Genomic DNA, 21,426 nt, shown 5'->3' on the forward strand with positions numbered 1-21,426 from the left:
TTCACCAACTAGCCCATTACATGTAGTTTCGAGGTACAACTTGGCTTACCTACCGGTGGGATAAAGTAGGTGCCATTGTGACTCAAGAAATCAGGTTGTGACACTTAGGCATAGTATGATCCTCTATAAAAAAAAAAACAAAGCAAGACTGCCTATATTCATTGCCTCCAAACCTATTAATCTGCTATCATATTATCTTATCCTGAATAATAAAAATTCTTCAGCTCTAATATTCACTAGTACTTCATATTTAAATCCTTCAAATTGAATATGTACACAAGGTTAAGTTGATATGTGAAAATATCATGATGCACACCACAGAGGTGTGCCTCCAAATCTTCATAATAAATACTACTTTTAAAATAGATGGAAAACCCTTCATAAATCATTTGCATTTACTAGCCAATGCTTTATAAGTTTGAATCATGATAGGCAAAGTGCGTATAGACCAATCCTGAGTGGCCTCGATATATTTTTGATTAATGATATGCTGGCATTTGAAAACATATTTAATGCTATTAACCTTGAATAATTTTTGGTTCTTAAGAATTTTTTGGTAGTTTTGATTGTCTTTTTGTCTAGATTGTAGGGAAATATGCCAAGGAGAGATAAGAGAAAAATTTTTCTTCAATGGCCAAGCAACGAAGAATTTATACTGTCAAACCTTCGATGTACCATCACCTAGAGCATCAAACTTAAAAAGAATGTACTAGTTCAAAAATTCAAGTGATGGAAAAATTGTCAGGCATCGAACCTTCGATGGACTATCGCCTTGAGTGTCGGTTTAATGACCTGAATCTACATCCTTGATGTAACATGGTGCTTAAAACTATAGTGGCCCCAAATAGCCCTTCATATTAGAATAAGTAATAAGCAGCTAAATTGACATATGTAAACATAAAAATACATATTGGAAACACTATACAGAAGCTTAAGCATGATCATTGGGCAAAACTAAAATTTTATTAAACATCAATAAGTTTAATACAACAGATTTATCATGAAGAAATTAAAAAACAAACTTAATACAATTCTAATAGACTTTCTATAAATCCTCTACTAATACTGACTATAGGTAGCTATGATATAACCTACAACTATCTCTAATCAATATATTATCTGAAATAAAATTCTATGACTACTAAAGTCTACTTGGAGTTCTTGAATGAGGAGAACTTATAGCCTATTGATTGTATGTTATAATTTCTTGACCCAAATCCTAATAATGAGCACCTGTATCTACATTACATCAAAGATCCTAAAAGTGAGCATCGTAATCTACATCACATAAAAATATAGGTAGAAGAGGTATGGAGTTAGTAAATTTAATATGCTAAGCATGTTATATATGCTAGTCAAGAAAACACTAAAAACATGAATTAAAACTAAAGACATAAATCAATTACTTAAATATGCACTAAAATCTTATATTTTAAGAAAAGCTATGAAACATAATGAAATTTTGAAATCAAGAGCTAAAATATCTTTGAAGAAATGGAAAGCTATAAAATCATAAATGTTTCATGTGATTTAAAACTAATGTTCAACATGTTAAAAAATTGTACTGAAAGCAAAGAATTGAATTGTAGTACAATGACCCTCTATGAAATACATATATAATGATGTGAAATGATAATCTTAAAAGTCAAAGTATAAAAGTAAGTAAAATTGGACTGAGGGTCATGTGTAAATATTGAGTCTTAAACTATGGATGGTTTTTGTAACCAGCATAAACCATCTGAGTAAACATATAATCCTACTTATAACCCTAGTTTGAAGATTGTTCTATACCTTGTCGAGGTAAGAATCATGACTAAAGTGAATTCACTCATGATTCTATTAGGATATTTTAACCTTTGATGACACATATTTGTAATTTGGGTGTGTAGAACTCTAGTCCAAGTTGGTGCAAATTACTTCTATACTAGTTACACTGATAACTTATAGAAATTGACATACTGAAAAGTGAATTAGGAAATAATTTATCTAGAAGTATCCTAAAGTTCTAAGTATTTGAAATTGGTTGTAAATCTATAAATTAAACTAATGATATATGTTCATGCAGAAATCATTGACTGATCGAATCATGTGTTCATTTGCCAAGCATTATGACCGAAAAACATACTAAATCATATTAGAATACTGTAAAATCATATCCACTAGTAAAATCATGAAATACTGAATCAAATGAAAGATACTTAAAATTGTGTTGATATTTAATTCATATAGGATAATACCATACAGAATGTAAATCAATGAAAAACATGCCATGTCATACTAAATAGACTGAATTCCATCAAATTATGCATAATTTTTTTGGATGAGGTTACAGTTTATTAATCATGCAAAATTGTTCAAGTAATTAAGTAACTTTGTTACATCCATGGAAATCATAAATAATAACTCTAAATGACAATCATTATAAAAAAATAACACGAGGAACAGAAATTCAAGAATTTGGCATAATAGTAGTGAACCCTAGTTCGTGAGTTTATAAAATCATAACTGAAATTCATAACTTTTAACTAGTTTTTGGGAATAATAGTGAAAGGAATCCCTCATTGAATTCCAAACCTTATTACTAAGATTCTTGTACAAGAACATGGAGGATTTGAGCTTGAGGATAAACCCTAGGTTATGGAACCTTAAGAGAACTTGAGAGCTTTTGAGTTGCTTCATTTTCTATGTTGGAAGTTTTTGCACCGAAGAACATGCACAAGTGTTGGTGGTCAACCAAATAGTAAAGTGACTATTGCAAGTAAAATATTTATCCCACACGAACTTGGTGTGTAGCAGATTATCCAATTCTAGTATTACTATTTAAGTTAAACAAATGAGATTTACAACTAAAAATATTTCAAGTTTCATTTTCTTAAAAACTAAAAAATATCAATAACAGTGATATGAAACATATTGTATACAATTATGGAGAATTCCAGGGTTGATGCATTTACTTAACATTCATGTGTAACCATGGTTTCTAGCAGGTGTTGGTGTTTATCATGATTATTAATTTATAAGGTTGATAATAAAACTTAGGGACGATCACACTCTTAAGTCATCTACAAAAATAAGTATTACAACTACATCATTGAGCAGGGATATAAGCCTCTTAATATGATGCACTAAGTTATCTTCCTATTTCATTACCCAAGTGATGCATTTAGGTATATCTCTATCCTAACCGCAAATCCTACTTTAATAATTAGTATAAAATCTATGAAAGACATGATCCACATTCCATACATCCTTCATTTTGCCTCTCCTATCCTACGATCAATTCCATTTGGGACTTGGGTTCATTCAAAATTTTATGACTTCTTTGAATAGTAAAACAAGAATGCAAGAACAATCACATGACCTGATAAACGTAAAAATCAAACTTTAAACCTTAAGAAATCTTGTTTTAGCCTCACCCAAGAAAAAAGGTATTAAAACACTCATATTCATACCATGAATCTTGAAAAATTAAAATATAAATTCAAACTATATGAAAGAAAAGTAAGAGAAGAACCCTTGTTTGAGCTCCTTGATGTCTGCTTCCCCTTTCCAATTTCTGTAGCATCCAAAGATATGTCACGACCCAAAAAACCCAGGTCATGATGGCGCTTGTCATGTCAAGCATTGACAAGAATCTTTTCCCCTAAACTGACATGAAAAGAGAAATCAATACTAAAACCCAAGCCTTCGTAGAACAGATTCAAACCACATATGTATAGTAAAAAAGGAAATAGATAGTTTAGATACCATACAATATTGCAAAACTTGATGTCACAGAGTACGAACTAACTAGTACAAATCGAGGCCAAAAACACATAAGATATCGAAACAGGAGAAGAACTTTTTCTCTGAATAAAAGAAAGACATAGTCTAGATATGAAAATATAGAAGTCAACTCCGAATGCATAAATCAACCGCTACGTCGAATGGGAACCAAGAATCGCCTAAATAAGGACTCATACATGGATCTACACCAAAAGGACCCAATAGAGATAAGTACAGTCCACTTGTACTTAGTAGGTATCATAGGCCAACTGAGTAATGTAGAAAATAAAGCATATAAATATAGACTTTGGGAACTACAACTAGAAAATGTAAAAAATGGTAGCCCATACTTTCTGCACTAACAATTCTATTATAAACTCTTTAAAAATACGAGTAGGGAAAAAAGGTCAAGTATACATATAAAATAAATAAAAGTATCTAAAGGTAGAACAAATGGACAGATATCAAGTAAAAGACAGAAAATACAATTACAGCATAAGCATAATATATGAAGTCCAATGAAGATAATGATGATAGGATGATGATGATGATGATGTTGATGATGCACGAGGCCATTGCACAATCTCCATATACACCTACGGAGCTAAAGCTTCCTAATGTAGTACCCGTGGGGATTCGTCAACCTGTATACAACAAATATGCAATTCCAATATCCATATTTTCTCTATGCACATACATTGGCAGAGGGTCTATAAGATGTCATTTTCTATCTGAAAAAGCTAGTGTTTCTAGTATTTCAAATACTTCTAAGGTGGTACCAATGTTTGGTGGATGAATATAAACTCACAACCAGCCAAAATGAGAATATCTAATATAACTAATACACCAACTAAGTGTGCCAAAATCTACTCAAATCCACCAACCATTCATAATCTAATATAATCCATAGACCATCAAGGGAAATGTACAAGTAAAATGTTGTTGATAAAAAAAATTAAAAAGAATAGGCTTTTCCACTAATGAGAATAAAACCAAACATACATATATATGTCCATTTAAGGCCAACCACATTATATAAGACGCCACATGGTCACACATACCAAATAATATCTTGAAACCACAAAATATCAACCACCTAGGACCTAACAAAGGCACATAAATCACATTAAAACATTTTCAATGTTACAATCCCATACCCATAGCATGCTTTTACATTGTTATAAACTACCCAACCCAGTTTGAAGAATATTAAGCCATAACCTACCTCGAGTGCCAAAAACGATCAAAAAATCCTTCAATCTAGAGTGTTTCCCGCATGAACGGACACAGAATCAACTAAAACATACAAGTACAAAATCTATACATCAAAAGAAAGAGAATGATACCCTATATTGGCTACTTTTCAATCGGGGTCAAAATGGACTCCCATAATGAGTTATCAAAAAAGAGGGATAAAACCAAGATTTTTGTCTAAAAATATATTCCCAAGATTAGAGGAACTCATAGAAGAAAACACAAGTGAAAATGGGTTGAAATTGATGTTTAAATTGAAGAAATACATTTGTAGGCCTTTTGGGCAAAAATTCCTAAATTTCACCTTTTAAACCTAGTTTTAGTGATATTTACATGATAGAAGTTGAAGAAAAGTAATTAAAATAGGGATTTGGAGCTTACCCTAGCTTAAAAGTGGAAGAAATAGTTCCAAAACTTGAACCCCGCTCTAAGTCTCAAAAATGGTGAAATAATCACAAAAAAAGTATTTAAATCTACCCAGGTGCAACTAAAGAGGGACCTAGACTACTTTTGCAGTAGGCACTAAAGAACCTAGGTGCCACTAAGTGGTACCCTTCTAAAGTATAGGTGCCACTACAGAGCTCAAAGGCTGCTATAGCACCCTCCTCTAAAGATCCAAAAGTTTGATTTAGCTTTCTTCGCTAAAGTACCCAAATGGCCTCTTTAGCGGTAGAACCAGTTGCTGCACTAACTCTGGAGACTTGGAAAATTCCAAGACTACATGGACCCATTGGGATTCGAACAAACTATGATACCCTATTAAAGTCAAAGCTCCTAACTCAATAGTGATACCAAATTTTTAAAAGGACTAAATTTTCACAGGTTTGGACCCTGAAACCAATTTTCACAACTTTCTAAATTGAGGGTCGAAATGGGAAATAAAAGCCAGAATACCACACCAACTATTTTACAAACCTAAAATTGATGTTTCAAACTCGCAGGAGCAACCTATTTTACCATCCAACAAACAGATCAAAAAATGTTGATCGAAGGAAACTAGTAAACTTTAAGGCCACCCAAAATCGTAATCTTGCATAAATCACACAAAAATGCATTGAAATTCATGCAAATTATCCACACAATCCAAAAATACGACAATGCTACCACGAGGATGGGTAAAATTGTAAATAAGAAATAAACATAATCTTCATACAAACTCTAAAAACTCAGGTCATTACATCATCCAACACTAAAAATTTAGATCGTTCTTAAACTAAGGGTAATACAAATACTCAAATCAATGAAAAAGATAGGGCTAACTACTACAAATATTAAACTTGACCTCCCAAGTAGACTCATTTATAGGTCGATGCCTCCACTAGACCTTAACCATAAAATTAACTCTCGAACAGAACCGTCTAACATCCCAGGATAGAATGGAAATAGGTTCCTCAATAAAAGACAATTGCCTATCTAGCTGAGCTGAATAGCAACAAATGATATGAAACTTATCTCAAATATAATGCCAAAGCATGTAAACATGAAAAACAAGATGAATTGCTTATAAATATGGGTGCAATGCCAACTCAAAAGCCACATCACCAATAGTCTGAATGATATCAAAAGGTCCAATATACCAGGCATTATGCTTGCCTCTCTTCTCAAACCTCAACACAACCTTTATGGGTGACACACAAATAAAGTCAGGAGCACCAATACTGAATCTCAAGGAACAAAGCGTACCTCGAGTTCAGTATATCCTAAATAACCCAAAATATATCCAAAGACTCACGAAGTAAGTCCATACCTCGAGGTCTAATCTAAAAAATATCAAACCAACTAACTTCAGAACAATAACACCTATAATATAAAGCCTCGAAGGAAGCTATCTCTATACTTTAATAATAGCTATTATTATATGCAAACTCTGCCAAGGCTAGATGTTGCTCCCACTGTCCTCCAAAGTCTATCACATAAGCGCGGAGCATATCCTCCAAAACCAGAATAGTCTGCTTTAACTAACTATCAGTCTAGGGTGTATACTACGTGTTAAGATCAACACGAGTACCCAATTTCTCATGAAAAGTCTTCCAAAAGTGAGATGTGAATACTGAATATCGATCTGAGATGATAGATACTAGCACCCCATGAAGAAGAACTATTTCACAAATATAGATACGGGCCAACCTATCAACACTTAAGGAAACCTATATCAAAATAAAATAGTCAAATTTGGTCAATCGATCATCAATGACCCAAACATTATTAGTACCATGAGCAGTATGAGGAAAATTAGTAATAAAGTCCATAGTGATCTATTCTGATTTCCACTTGAGAATGGGTAACCATAGAAATATACTACTAGGTCTCAAATGCTTGGCCTTTACCTGCTATCAACAAAGGTATAGAGCTACAAAATCTACTACATCCTTCTGTATACCACCCTACCAGTATTATTGCCTCAAATTATGATACATCTTCATCACCCATGGATGAAAAGAATATCTAGAATAATGAGCCTCCTCCAAAATTGATCTAATCCAGTCATCCACTCTCGACACATAAATTTAAACATCAATCCTCAAAGCTCCGTATGGTTTAAGAGAGGCTTACTTATCCTTACCAAATAACTCTCAATCCAACATAATAAAACTAATGAGCCCAAATTTACTCCGTCAAATAAGACCTAGCCTCCATGAATACCAAAACATTCCTAGGTGTCGAAATACCAAGCCTAACCATCTGGTTAGCTAAAGACCAAACCTCTGTTGCCAGAGGCCTCTCCTATGTAAAAAGATGCGCCAAGCTACCTATGCTAGTCGACTTCTGGATCGACCATAATGACATCTTTGGTCTTCACATGACCCAATAAAGAGACAAACTCCAACCAAAACTCACACATAGAGAACTTAGCATACAACTTTGCATCCATTAATCTCTAAAGCACAATTTGCAGATCCTCCTAATGATTGGCCTCACTCTTTGAATAAAAAAATATATCATATATGAATACAATGACCAAAAAGTTTTTAAATAGTTGAAATACCCGGTTCATCAAACCCATGAATACGGTTGGGGTATTAGTCAATCCAAAAGATATGACTAAGAACACATAATGACCATACTTAGTCCAAAAAGTTTTCTTTAGAATATCTGAATCTCTAATTCTCAACTTGTGATACCCGGACCTCATATCAATCTTTAAAAACATTGAATTACCTTTAAGCTAATCTAATAAATCATTAATACAAGGAAAAAGATACTTATTCTTAACCGTTACTTTGTTCAACTATCCATAATCATTACATATATTCATAAACCCTTCCTTTTTCTTCACAAACAAGATAGGTGTACCGCAAAATGATACACTAGGTAAGATAAATCCCTTATGAAACTACTCTTGCAACTTATCCTTCAATTTATTTAACTGTATTGGGGCCATCCTATAAGGAGGAATAGAAATGGGATTGGTCTCCAACTCAACATCAATAGATAAGTCAATATCATGATTCAAAGACATGCTAGGATAATCCATAAGGCAAGCATCCATAAACTCACGCATAACACATATACATTACAAAGAAAGAGGTGAAATAATACTAGTATCACAAATACTTGCCAAATAAGACAAACACACTCTCTTAACAAAACAACAAGCCTAAAGAAATGATACAACTATATTGGTACAAAAATAAAGTACACCCTTCAAAGCTACCCTTGGAATACCCAGCAAAGGTAAAGTCGCAGTCATAGCGTAACAATCTAAGATAATATGATAAGGAGCTAACTAGGCCACCCAAGATGACATAAAAATCTAATATATCTAATATAGTTAGATCTACCCAAGTCTCAAACCCAACAAAAGTCACAACACAATATCGGTACACCCAATCCACTACTAAAGAGTCACCTATAGGGGTAGATACATAAATAGGTATATCAAGAGGCTCACAAGAAAAATCATAACCCAAAGAAAAGTATGCAGACACATAGGAGAAAGTCAACACCAAATCAAATAGCACTAATGCAGATTGAAACAAATAGGGACGATACTTGTAATACCGACATCGGAAGCCTCTACCTCTGGCCTGACAAATATAGTATAGCACTGACCACGTCCACCACTTGATAGAGTAGCTTTGCAACTACAACCATAGGCACCACTACCTCTACCTCACATTCCTTTAGTATAACCATTATCTCCCACAGTAAATATAGGACTAGCTCTGAAAACACATTATGGATAGTCCTTGGCCACATGGATAGTCTTATTATACACATAGTAAACCCTACATCTCGGCTCAAAGATAGGAGGTACGACTGAAGTAGGATAACAATCTAAAGTTTCCAAACCAAAAGACCAACTACCTGAACTCTACAAGGATTCCTACATAGTTTTACCAGGATACCAATGAAAGCCTCTAGAATCTCAACATCGAGAGATTACCTATGAGCTCACCCAAGCAGTGCACCTTCTTGGTGCCTATTAGAGATGCTTGAAGAATTGACTCAGTCATCTTGATATAATCCACTACACTCTAAAAAAATGCTCCATATAGTACCATCTGAGTCATAACAGGTAGAAGAGAAACATTAACCCTTTCACAAACATCCAATTCTTCTCAAACTCGATGGCAATACTGGCATAAAAATATCTAGCCAAGGCATAGAATCGTGTATCATACTCCACAATAGTCATAGCACCCTTCTCTAAGTAATCAAACTCATCTCTCAGCTGATCTCCAAAACTAAAAGGTATAAACCTATCCAAAAAGGCCCATGTAAACTAATCCCAAGCCATCTATGGCAAACCAAGAGGATGGCATCCAATAAGTGACCTCCACAAATCCTTAACTATATCTCTCAAGTGGTATGTAGTATAAGAAACCCCATGTGACTCAAGTAGATCAAGGTTATGGAATTACTCTCGACAATCCATCACGAATATATATATGTATCCTCTTCTACTGCACAACTAAACCTAAAAGGACCCAAAATATCTCAAACCCCTTTTAATCCTTAGAATACATATTTTTAATCAGAACCATGACTGGAATCTTACACTCTATACATGGTTCTTTCATTAGATAAAATATCTAAATCTATAGCTACCCTGGATCTAGTCATTACCATCTACGTAGAAAAAATGTAAAATATGACTTAGAATAAAAGGTATAAAAGACTTGCATGATAAAGGATGAAATAAGAGAAGTTTCCTAAAGATTTCTTATAGCCTGTTAATATACATATAAACGTCTATTTATCTATTTGCAAGACTCTATTAGACATCCCCTTCATACAATGTTAAGATCAATGAAAATTTTGTTGTTCTAATCTAAAGTTGTCACAACCTAAAAACCAAGGGTCATGATGGCACTAGTAATGACAAGCCTTGATAAGTAAGCCTATCACCCATGCTGGTATGAAATGAGAAATCAATACCAAAACCCAAGGCAAGACTCCTAGAATAGAGTCAAACCATAAATTTATAGTAAAAGCAAAAGTACACAGACATGATACCATACAATATCCCAAAACATGGTGTCATAGTGTAAGGACTATATAGTAAAACTCAAGGTAAAAAACACATAAGATATCAAAAAAAGAGCAAAACATTGTTTTTGAAAACAAGTAAGACATAGTCTTGATAATACAAGGTAGAAGTCAACTCTGGATGCATGGATCAACTGCTACATTGAATGGGCTCTAAGTATTGCCTAAATCAACTATCCGTGTGGTAAACTCGTACCTGGATTTGTACAAAAATAGTAGAGTAAGAATGAGTACAATCAACTTATACTCAGTAAGTATCATAGGCAAGCTGACTAAAGTAAAAAATAAAGCATATTAACACAAACTATGGACATATCACTTGCAATTAGAAAATTCCCCAGACGTTATCCCACATTATCTCCACTAACTATTTTACAATAAACACATCAAACAAAATGGGTAAGGAAAGAAGGACAGCAATACACATATATCAAAAATAACTATAGATAGCTATAAAAAATAGCTAGATATCAAGTCAAAAATTGGAAATACAATCACAGCATAAGCACAATATATGAAGTTCAATTAAGATGATGATGATGATGAAGATGCACAAGGTAGTCGCACAACCTCCGTATACACCTACGTATCTAAAGATTCCCTACGTAAGACCCATAAGGGGTTCATCAATACATATACAACTAATATCTAATTGAAATATCCATATTATCTCTCTGGTAAATACATCGATAGAGGGTTTATAAAATATTATATTTTTGATCAAAAAAAGCTAATGTTTCTAGTGTTCAAATATTTTCCAGTATTTCCATGGTGGTACCACTATTTTATGAATAAATATGATATTAGGATGTAATCCTCACAACCAACCAAAATGAAAATATTTTATATCAAACAAATATACCAACCAAGTGAGCCAAAATCCACTAAAAATCCACCAACCACCCTTGATCCAATATAGTCATGAAACTATCAAGTAAAATGTTATTGATATCACATGAATCCCAAAATTTAGGCTTTTATCACTAAAAAAGTACAACCAAACATACATATGTATATCCATACCAGGCCAACAACATTATAAAAGACCTTACAAAGTCACACATAACAAATAATATCTCAAAACTACAAAATATCAACCACACAGGCCCCTAAATATGCACATAATCACATTAACACATTTTCCATGAGATAACCCCATACCCATAACTTGATTTTATATTATTATTAACTACCTAACCTACTCTAAAGAAAGTTAAGCCATAACCTACCATAAGTGCAAAAAATCAATCTAAAAATCCTTTAATCTACAGATTTTCCCTCACAAATAGAGTCAGAATCAACTAAAACAAACATCACATAACCTATGAGTTAATAAAAAAGCTAACAATACCCATATTGACCAATTTCAAATTGGGGTCAAAATGGACTCTCAAAATGGGGTTTTACAAAAGAGGGCTAAAATTGGAATTTTTGTCTAAAAACATATTCCCCAATGCTAAAGGAACTCATAGAAGACAACCCAATGGAAAATGGTTTGAATTTTGAGTTTAGATCAGAGAAATAGTATTTTAGGCCTCCTAGGAAAAAATCTAAAATTTTAATATTTGGATCCAATATTTGTGAGGTTTAGATGATAAAAGTAGAGAAAAGTAATTGAAATAGGGATTTGGAGCTTACCTATGCTTAAAATGGAAAAAATATCGCAAAAACTCATAAACCAAGATCTAAGTCTCAAAAATGGTCAAAGAATCATGAAAAAAAGTATTAAAATCTACACAAGTGTCGCTAAGGCGACCCTAGGTCGCTTTAGTGGTAGTCTCTAAAGCACCCAGGTGCTGCTAAAATGGTACCCCGCTTAGGTGTAGGTGTCTCTAAAGCATTCCATGCCCTCTGTAGAGATAAGCAATAAAGCGCCCAGGCAATGGATAAAGTGGTACCTGATGACTATTTTAGGGCTGCTAAACTACCCAAAGGCTGCTTTATCACCCTTCGCTAAAGCACCCAAATGGCCACTTTAGTGGTCACACCGCTTGTTGCACTAGCTATGGAGTCTTTGAAAATTTTATGTCTCTATAGACCCCTCGGGATTCACCCAAAATCTAGAGAACACAAATGAACTATGCTACTGTATCAAATTTGATATCAAATTTCCCAAAGGACGTCATTTTCACAAGGTTGACCCAAGAAAACTGTTTTCACAACTTTCTAAATAGAGGTTCAAAATGAGATATAAAATCCATAAAATCATACCAACCATGTTACCAACCTAAAATAGATTTTTTGGACTAGCTGGTATAACTCATTTTGCCATCCGGTGCATAGACTAAAATATGTTGATTGGATTTAATTAGAAAACTTTTTTGATAACCAAAAATCACAATGCCACATAAATAACACCAAACTGCATTGGAATCCATGCCAAACATCCCCATATCCCCTAAATGCCAAAATACAACCACAGGGAGGAATAAAACTGTGAAATCACATAAAATTACATACTTCATACAAAACACCAAAAAATTAGGTCATGACAAAATATTATGTAAGTATGGATAATTATTCCTTATATAGTGCTTCAAGTCATTCATAGGCTTTCCCTTACGTAACATGTGCATTTAAAACTTTACCCTAACTTAAATAAGTAAGAACCCCAACTATTGAATGATTAAGCATGGTTGAAGTCCCTTGTCTAAGTGCATGTGAATATGGTTAAAGTCCTATCCATAATGTGAATTTTTGAACTTATAAGTGTGGAGTGTTTGATTTTCCCATTTCAGGTCTAACGAATGAATGCTTCAAAATGATGATGAGCCTTGATATCTTGATTAGCATGTGATATATCTATATGTTTTGATTAGTATGTGAATGAGATAAAATGTGATATATTGACCTAATATTGATTGATGGTGATATTTTATCACTTATCATTGAGTTACATGTAAGCTTTCTAACTGCTAACCATCTCTGGATGCTATGTCCCCATGTGAAATAGGGGTTGAAGAATTTTCCTCTCTTCTTGTGCAGTGGTTAGTAGATTCAAGCGGATCGTGCATTGACTTGAATTGGTGAGCTTTCTTATTCTAAAAAATCTTCTTCTCTTTGTCTCTTATCTTTAGGCTTGGTCACTTTAAGACTTGGTCTGGCTATGGTCGGGGGATTTTCCCGACATATACATTTACTGATTTCATTTGAATAGAGGTATTATGAACAACTATGAACTTAGGTGAAAGTTAGTTATCATGAATCTAATGTTGAATTAAGCAATTATTTCCAAAATCTTATTTTGCGATTGGAATTTTCTTCAACTGCTATTGTATGAGGAGATGTATAGACCGGGTTAGTGGGGTGACCTCCAGTTTATGTGAGCTTGGGGTGCCCATATGACATGGCCCAGGGTATGGGTCATGACAAGGTTGTTTCAGATTTAAGGTTCATGGACAATTGGATGTTCACAATGCCGTGTCAATTAGAGTCTCTTTTATGGGTGCGAAGTTTGCCACATTTATAAAAGAGGGGCTATGAGATATCTTAGGAATGTTTTCCTTTCTTAGGTTTCAATCTAAAGCTATTATGTCTAAGGTTCGGGACTTCTTCTGATTCCGTTTACTATCTTTTAGGTCATGCCTCCAAGGAGATCTAATACTTAGGTAGACACAACCGAGGTTCCTATGGACAAAGCTCATCCACTTTCTATAATTTAGACCCGGGCTAGGGCTGTGATATCTGGCCATCCTCATTGGGTTCCATTATCTATCCCTGACTCATCCCCTTAAAGGGATGATACTAATGCAGAGTTTTGTCTCTCCATCAAACTCTTGACTTAATTAGTAGACTCTCAATAGGATCGTGGTGCTTTGGCTACCATTTCTTCTAAGGACACAAAAATTGGTAAATTTATAAGGTTGATCCTGATAACGCTCAAATCACTCCCATAATTGAGGGGGTAAGAAGGCTACTGTCAAGTAACCCAAAGTAAATTGGGGTCAAATCTCAAGGAGTGAATGCTATAGACCTCCAACCTATTGGTTATTAAGTTACTATAAGGTTACTCAGAATGCCAATGCAAACAACATGCATATGAAAATGGGGGGATTTTTTTGAAAATTCTTCTCACAAACTTCAACAAGTACGTCGTGAATGTTATCTTTGATTTGAATTCATGGTTTGGAGAAACCTTGGGATTATGTCTCCTTAGAGGTGAAGCATGTGAGACAATGTTGGTTTGTCATGGGATTTAGGTTTTAATTAATGGATAGTCTTGGTCGAAGATCATAGGGGTCAATCTTTCAACAAAACCCCAACAATTTGACCCATTAGCCCTTTCGAGCACCTAACAAGTGGCGAGTTTATATAGCCACCCAAAACCTTTACCAAGCATCCCTATTTCTAGGATAATGCTTTTGACATGATTTAAATTCCCTAATAACTTATTTCTAAGATTGGAAAGGGTAGTAAACAATAGACTTAGTTGTTTACCATTGCTTTGTGCCCTGATAACCCTCTTTTTTAGGATGTAATGGGTTACCTAATATTCATGTAAATCCCTCTGTTGAGGATAAAAAATGGTTTCTAGAGCTTAGAGCTTTCACTCATAAAACCCATTTTGATATTTGGAGTATTCACCCATTAAATTCCAACACAAAAGCTCAAGCAATCGTGAAATCCATACTCAACAACTAAAATCCATGTAAACACAATAATACCCACATGCAATCACACTCTAGTTCAACATAATCCAAAGACTAAATTATTTAGCTACTCATTAAGAAAGTAATGAAAGATATACCATGTGGGTCAATTAAAGCATTCATTCTTCAACAAGAAATTAAGAAATTTAAGCATCCAAAGTTGATTACACACTTTCCCAATTAGGGTTTCTAACTTAGAATTCAAAACTAGATTACGAGATAATCAATACCTAAAGAAGAAAGGGTTTTTCTTATATACGATTTAGGATTTATCCATAATATTTTACAATTCTTCCCTTTGTCCAATTCTCGTTGATCTGCAATTGCATGTGTTTGGCCATGATCATGGCTACGTGATCGCGATTAGGTTCCAGAACTTCGCTTTGCAGACCACCTAGACCGATGGCGATAAGGAAAATTAAGGGAAATCACTTGCTCTTTCAAGTAATTCTCTATGATATGAGTACCATACCATAGGCTTGACTCTATTTTCAATCGCCACTACAATGACCACACTTGGTTGAAAATCACAAAGGACTTTTGAGCTTCTAATGTAGGTTTAGGGTAGGGTATGATACAAAATTATGAAAATAAGGCTATACCCTCCTTGAACTTCTATATCAAATTCTCATCACTTTCTGCTTATTAGGCCACTTCTTTTCTTTTGTTGCATTACCTACTTTGTCTCTTTTGCTTTACTCAATATCTTTTCACCCCTTTTCTTCAATTCGTCTGCTTGCATCAATATTCATGCACTCATTCTTTTTATGGACTATCCTTTCCTTCAAAGAAAAATGGTTACTTGCTAGGCTCATAGGCTCTTTTCCCTTTTATGGCTTCGTGGCTCAACCTACATTTACTTTCTCTTTTCATCACCCCAACTTAGGATTTTTGCCTCACTTTGTATTCATAAGTTTATGGAGGATAAGGTTCAAGAGAAGATCAATAGAAGGTACACAGCTTAAAATGTGGTTAGCAAAGAAAAGTCCAAAGGCTCAAAGAGGGTGACTAGGGGTAAATAATATGTATTGGTAGGCATTTTAGCCTAAGTAGGTTTCTAAAATCAAAAAATGGCCTATGTTCATTTTACCCACCAAGAACAACCAAAATTTACTTTTGAAAGACTAATAGGGAAAGTTCTAGATTGTATAAGTACATAATAGATATAGACAATTAAGCTCGTACACACGGCATGTGAAATTTTAAAAGGGGTTCAATTTCTCTCCTCACTCGAGACAAGGGTGGAGTATCCCATATTTTTTCGCAATCAACTTTCAGAGTCAAATAAAAAGAGAGAATTTTGTCACAAAGTTGCTCAAATCCATGCCTTTGACTTTTTGTAAATTTTACTTTTCGGATGGAGGGGGTGATTGCTTTTGTACCTGAACCATGCATAATGGCAACAACCCAAGATATTTTCATACATTGCAAACTATAGTATGGGTAAAATTTTGTATGGTTACTAAAACTTCACCAATGGGCGTGAATGTGAACCCCAATCAATGATGCCACATGTACTCAAACTTCCCTTGCATTTATAGTTAGAAACTAAAATCATAAATTAACAAAATAAGAACAAAATAACTATTCCATGTAGGTGTGAGCACCATCGGAGTGCCCGAATATTACAGCCCAAATAAAAATTAAGAATTATCCAAACGAGTAGAAAAGTATGCAGAATATCAATAATACATGCCAAAATCAAATAAATAAGGAAACACCTCCAACTTAAAAAGTAGAAGTTTCCTCACTAAATAAATAATTAAGGATAAAATAGATAACGGTGCACCCTGAATCCGCATCAAGGGCAGCTATCACTCGCAGACCCAGCATCATCACCATCCTCCTTAAGATCTGAACACTCAGCCAGAGCCTTATCATTACTATCTACCCAAGAAGTAAGAAGCCTACTTCTAGTTTTCAGAACTATCCATAGACCCTTCACCCCTTTCCACATCTTGGCAAAGAACTCATCCCTTTTTTCTCCCTAGTGGTCATTTTTTTATGTGTGCTCCGAAGGTCCCGATGTGATGCCTCCATAGAGGAGTAGGATTCCTCAAGACAATAAATAGTAACTTTTTATTTCCTTTAGTTCACCTTGTATACATCATAACTGGCACATGACACATATGAGTGATAGGTAGTGAAGGGCTCTTTCGGCCTTTGAGCCAAGCTAGCTACAAGCTCATTGATGGTTACAATATTAACTCCAATCTCTTCAAGAGGTCCTATGGTGGTTGGATTATGAGGCTCAGTTTCACTACATGTTGGATCTTTCTTTTCTAGCTTTTTCCTCGGTGCTCCCTGTACTCGAATACTTAATAGGAAGATGGGGGCACTAGGAAACACCCATGTATCACTAGCATACTCTTCCTCCCCTACTCTCTTTTAAATCTCATTAATTAGAGAGGGGTAAAATAATTTGTACCACCTTGGTTTTTGAAATGACCTAATTCATTAACCACGAGTTGACCAACATCTAGAGAGATGTCATCTAGAATACAATAAACCATCTGACTACGCAGTTCAAGGACTGTTGTCATGTGGATACAAGGAGACACTCAGCTACAAATGATGTGCAACCATATCTGAGCCTCAAAAGTGAATTCATTTATGGAGATGCGGCTTTTAGTTTTTGTCCACAAGGCTTCCTTTCTAGTACATAGCCATTGGGCTAATCGATTCTCTAATTTATGCCCCTTTACTTTGAATTCACCCATGTCTGCCTTCTTGAGCCCATAAACCTCATTGATTTGCTTAGACCCAACTTTCACCGGCTTTCCCCACATCTTTACAATCACATTGAGTGGGTCTGAAAAGTATACTTCACTGATATTAGCATAAAATTCATAGACCCATTGTTCATTTGCAAGTCATGGATCCGGGGCAAAGCACTTTCACCTTGTGGCTTTAAGTTTTTTGCGAAAAGCCAGTAGTTTCTCCAGTATATTCTCCAAATAAATTCTTCTTTCAAAAAAAAACTTTGTCTTTGAAAGATCACTGTAGTAGTTAGTGTGGAATTTGAGTGCCATGAATCTTATATGATCAAACTTATCCAAGAGGTTGTATTAAAAGCACTAAACACACATTATATCTTTCAACATCATTTGAATCATGCAAGCTGTACTAAATTTATATTTAAAGTTCATTGGACTAGGTGTTTGGGGTTGCCTAGATAAAAATTTGAAGTAGAGGATATTTTCCATGACAGGAACCTGCCCTCAGTAACCACAATCGCGGAGTAGAGCCAAATCTGCATTACCACAGTCGTGGTCTATGACTGTGATTGTGACACTTGAGGTTGGTTCCATGTCAGTTTTGCACATTTAACTTTCTCCCAATTCTAGACTACTAGCATATTCTACAATATGGGTGCAAATGAAGGTCATGTGAACAATGCTACTGGTGTGTGCAAATGTGCCATTCAAAAGTATATGCTACTATTGAAAGTTCTTTTAAGAAATTTATCAAACACAAGTTGTTCATATCGCTTTTGTCTACCTTTTTTAAATACTATTAGGTACTCAATGTTTTCCTATTTGTGTGCACCCCTAAATCAATAAACCAACACCACAACAATAATAAGTATGACAAAATGTAAAGCACAACAATTGCAACTTTTGGCTCTTTCTTAATTATGAACTCAATCGCCTATTTTAAAAAATAAAAGCAAGGATTCATTCTTCCTACCTAAGTTGTGATTGAAGAGGGATGTGCACGGAGGCTGTTTAAGAGCTTACAACTTTGCCAATACTGTAGCATAGATTTGAGAGTACAATCTTAAAAGAGGAGTGTGAGGGAAATGAAGGAGACTAGGGGATAAATAACTTAAATGACCTTGACCTCAGTCAGGGTCCAAAACCGCGGACACCTGTGTGGACGCGATTACAGTAACTGAGACCAAGTCTTACTCTCCTATTTTCCCCTATTCAGCATTTTACTCAATTTTCACAGAATTTTCCCTGCTTGGATTTTCAAAGAAGACTTTCACACTTGACCTTTTTAAAGATCATTCAATGCAATCCAAAGTTCCATAACTATATGGATTATTCAAATGAAAAGACAACATCGACACTACGAGAACATAACAAAAAAGGATACGAGCCACTCTAATGGCATTTATGGGTTGCCTCTCACCTAGTTCCTTATTTATCATCATGGAATGATGTCTTTCTTCTTTTAATCTCATGGAGGGTCCTCAAATCCCTTATCTTTCACTATCTCATTTTCAACATCCACCATAGATACTACTTGGTGCTTTGTGGTTTGCTTCTTTGACTTGTAAATTTTGAACGAGACCTCATCTTCTTGCAACTGAAATTTCATTTTCCCCAATTTTAAATCATTAATGGCTCTTTCGATGTCCAAGAATGGATGACCAAGAATTATAGGCACCTCTTGGTCTATCTCATAATCTAATACTACGGTATCCATCGGGAGAATGAATCTGTCTACCTTTACAAGAACATCAAATAATATACCCATCGACCTTTTTAGGAACTAGTCCTCCATCAAAAGTTACATCGAGGTTGGTGTAGGAGTGTCCAAGTCAAGTTTCTTATAGATGACAAATGACATTAGGTTGATGCTTGCACCAAGGTCACAAAGATCTTTTGCAAACTCGTAAGTCCCTACGGTGCAAGTGGTAGTAAATACTCCAGTCGTTTTTCTTATTTACAACTTTTCTATCATGTTATAACTAAACCTATGAGTAACTTCAATGCTATCACCCTCAATGAGCTTCTTCTTGGACAATAACTTCTTTATTAACCTAGCATATCCCAGGATCAATTGTATCGCCTTGAGTAGTGGAATATTTATTGAGAGGTTGCTAAGATTTGTCATAAATTATCTTAATTTGTCACTCTCTTCCTTTTTATTCAACCGTTGAGGGAACGGGGAAGGAACATGCATGGTTGGCTTTGCTTCTACTTGCGGCTTTTCAACTTTGACCACTTCCTCATAACTTTCATCTATCTCATTCTCATCATTTGCTTTTTTTGTTTGAGGTATCTCCTTATTTACCTTATCCTTAGGTATATTTTAACTCACATATCCTCTAAAGGGCTATTCAAGTCCTTTCCCACTTCTAGTGACAATTGCTAGGACTTGTGCTTCATTCTTTAGGTTAGCAGTTGTGTCACTTGAAAGTCCACCTTTAGCCCTTGCATTCAGTTGCATGGAGATTTTCCTGACTTAGGTTTTCTTAATGTTTGATGAAGAAGGAGTGAGACATCACCATTTGGGAGAGTACGGAGAAGTCACCCTTCAACTCACCGACTATTTTGTCCATACCTTCAATTTTAGTCAAGATTCGTTCCAAAACATCTTTGGTCTTGAACTTTTTGTAATCAATGACATTTGATTCTTTGGTCTTATCCGTATCATGAGGAGGAATATAGTGGTCATAGTCACGTTCCCTATCTCCCAAATATCTATGTCGGTCATGATCCATCCATCCTTGGTTCCTACCTTACCTTTGATAGGTAGGGCAGAAACCCCCTGAGTAGTATGAAAAGTACCAAATTTCTTCATCCAACTTCTTTGCCTCATCATTATCTTCATAAGTCTTTGATATTACAGAATTTACCACTTTTGCAGGACACCCATAAGATATTTCATTACAATCTCAAGTTGGGTTACCATCTTGGCCATGTTCTCCTTCTTCTCATCTTCTCATTTTCTTTGCTCATTAGTTACTACAGAGGTAGTAGAAGGGGTCTTAGGAGCATCAGCATCATGGGTGTACCACCCCCGGTTTCGTTTGTATGCTTCACCTATCAAATGAAAGCCGCAAGATGATGTCATTTTACCATACAGCCACTCGCCGTATTATCCACAACCATTTTGTTCAATGGGTCCAGAGCTATATAAAAAATATCAAGGAGAATCTTATCTGGGACCTCATGATTTGGGCATTGAGCGATATTTCCATTAAACCTCTCCCATGCTTCAAAAAATGGTTCTCCATTTAATTTCTGAGAGCTTATAATCTCATCTCACTTTTGAAGTATTTTCAATGATGGGAAGTATCTATCAAGGAACACCGTGATGAGATCCTCCTAAGATATGATTGAGCTGGGTGTAAGTGAGCGAAGCCATAAAACCACATCGTTCGTAAGTGAAAATGGGAAGAGTCAAAATCAGATGGATTCTTGTGTAATATTCACTATGTTAAATAGCGGACAAACTTCCATAAAGTTTTTCAAATGAACATTTGGGTCCTTATGTGCTTGACCCCTATATAGTCCTTTCATTTGAAGCA

At 34.9% G+C, this 21,426-nt stretch overlaps 1 non-coding gene across 1 annotated transcript; it reads left to right on the forward strand.

Moving 5' to 3' along the window:
• The first annotated feature begins 21,062 nt into the window (after window positions 1-21,062).
• On the forward strand, window positions 21,063-21,174 carry LOC124897335. The gene has a single exon (XR_007054057.1). It is a non-coding gene; the product is annotated as a small nucleolar RNA R71 (small nucleolar RNA).
• The last annotated feature ends 252 nt before the right edge of the window (window positions 21,175-21,426 follow it).

This window comes from Capsicum annuum, chromosome 3, assembly GCF_002878395.1.
Source record: "Capsicum annuum cultivar UCD-10X-F1 chromosome 3, UCD10Xv1.1, whole genome shotgun sequence".
NCBI classification, from domain to species: Eukaryota; Viridiplantae; Streptophyta; class Magnoliopsida; order Solanales; family Solanaceae; genus Capsicum; species Capsicum annuum.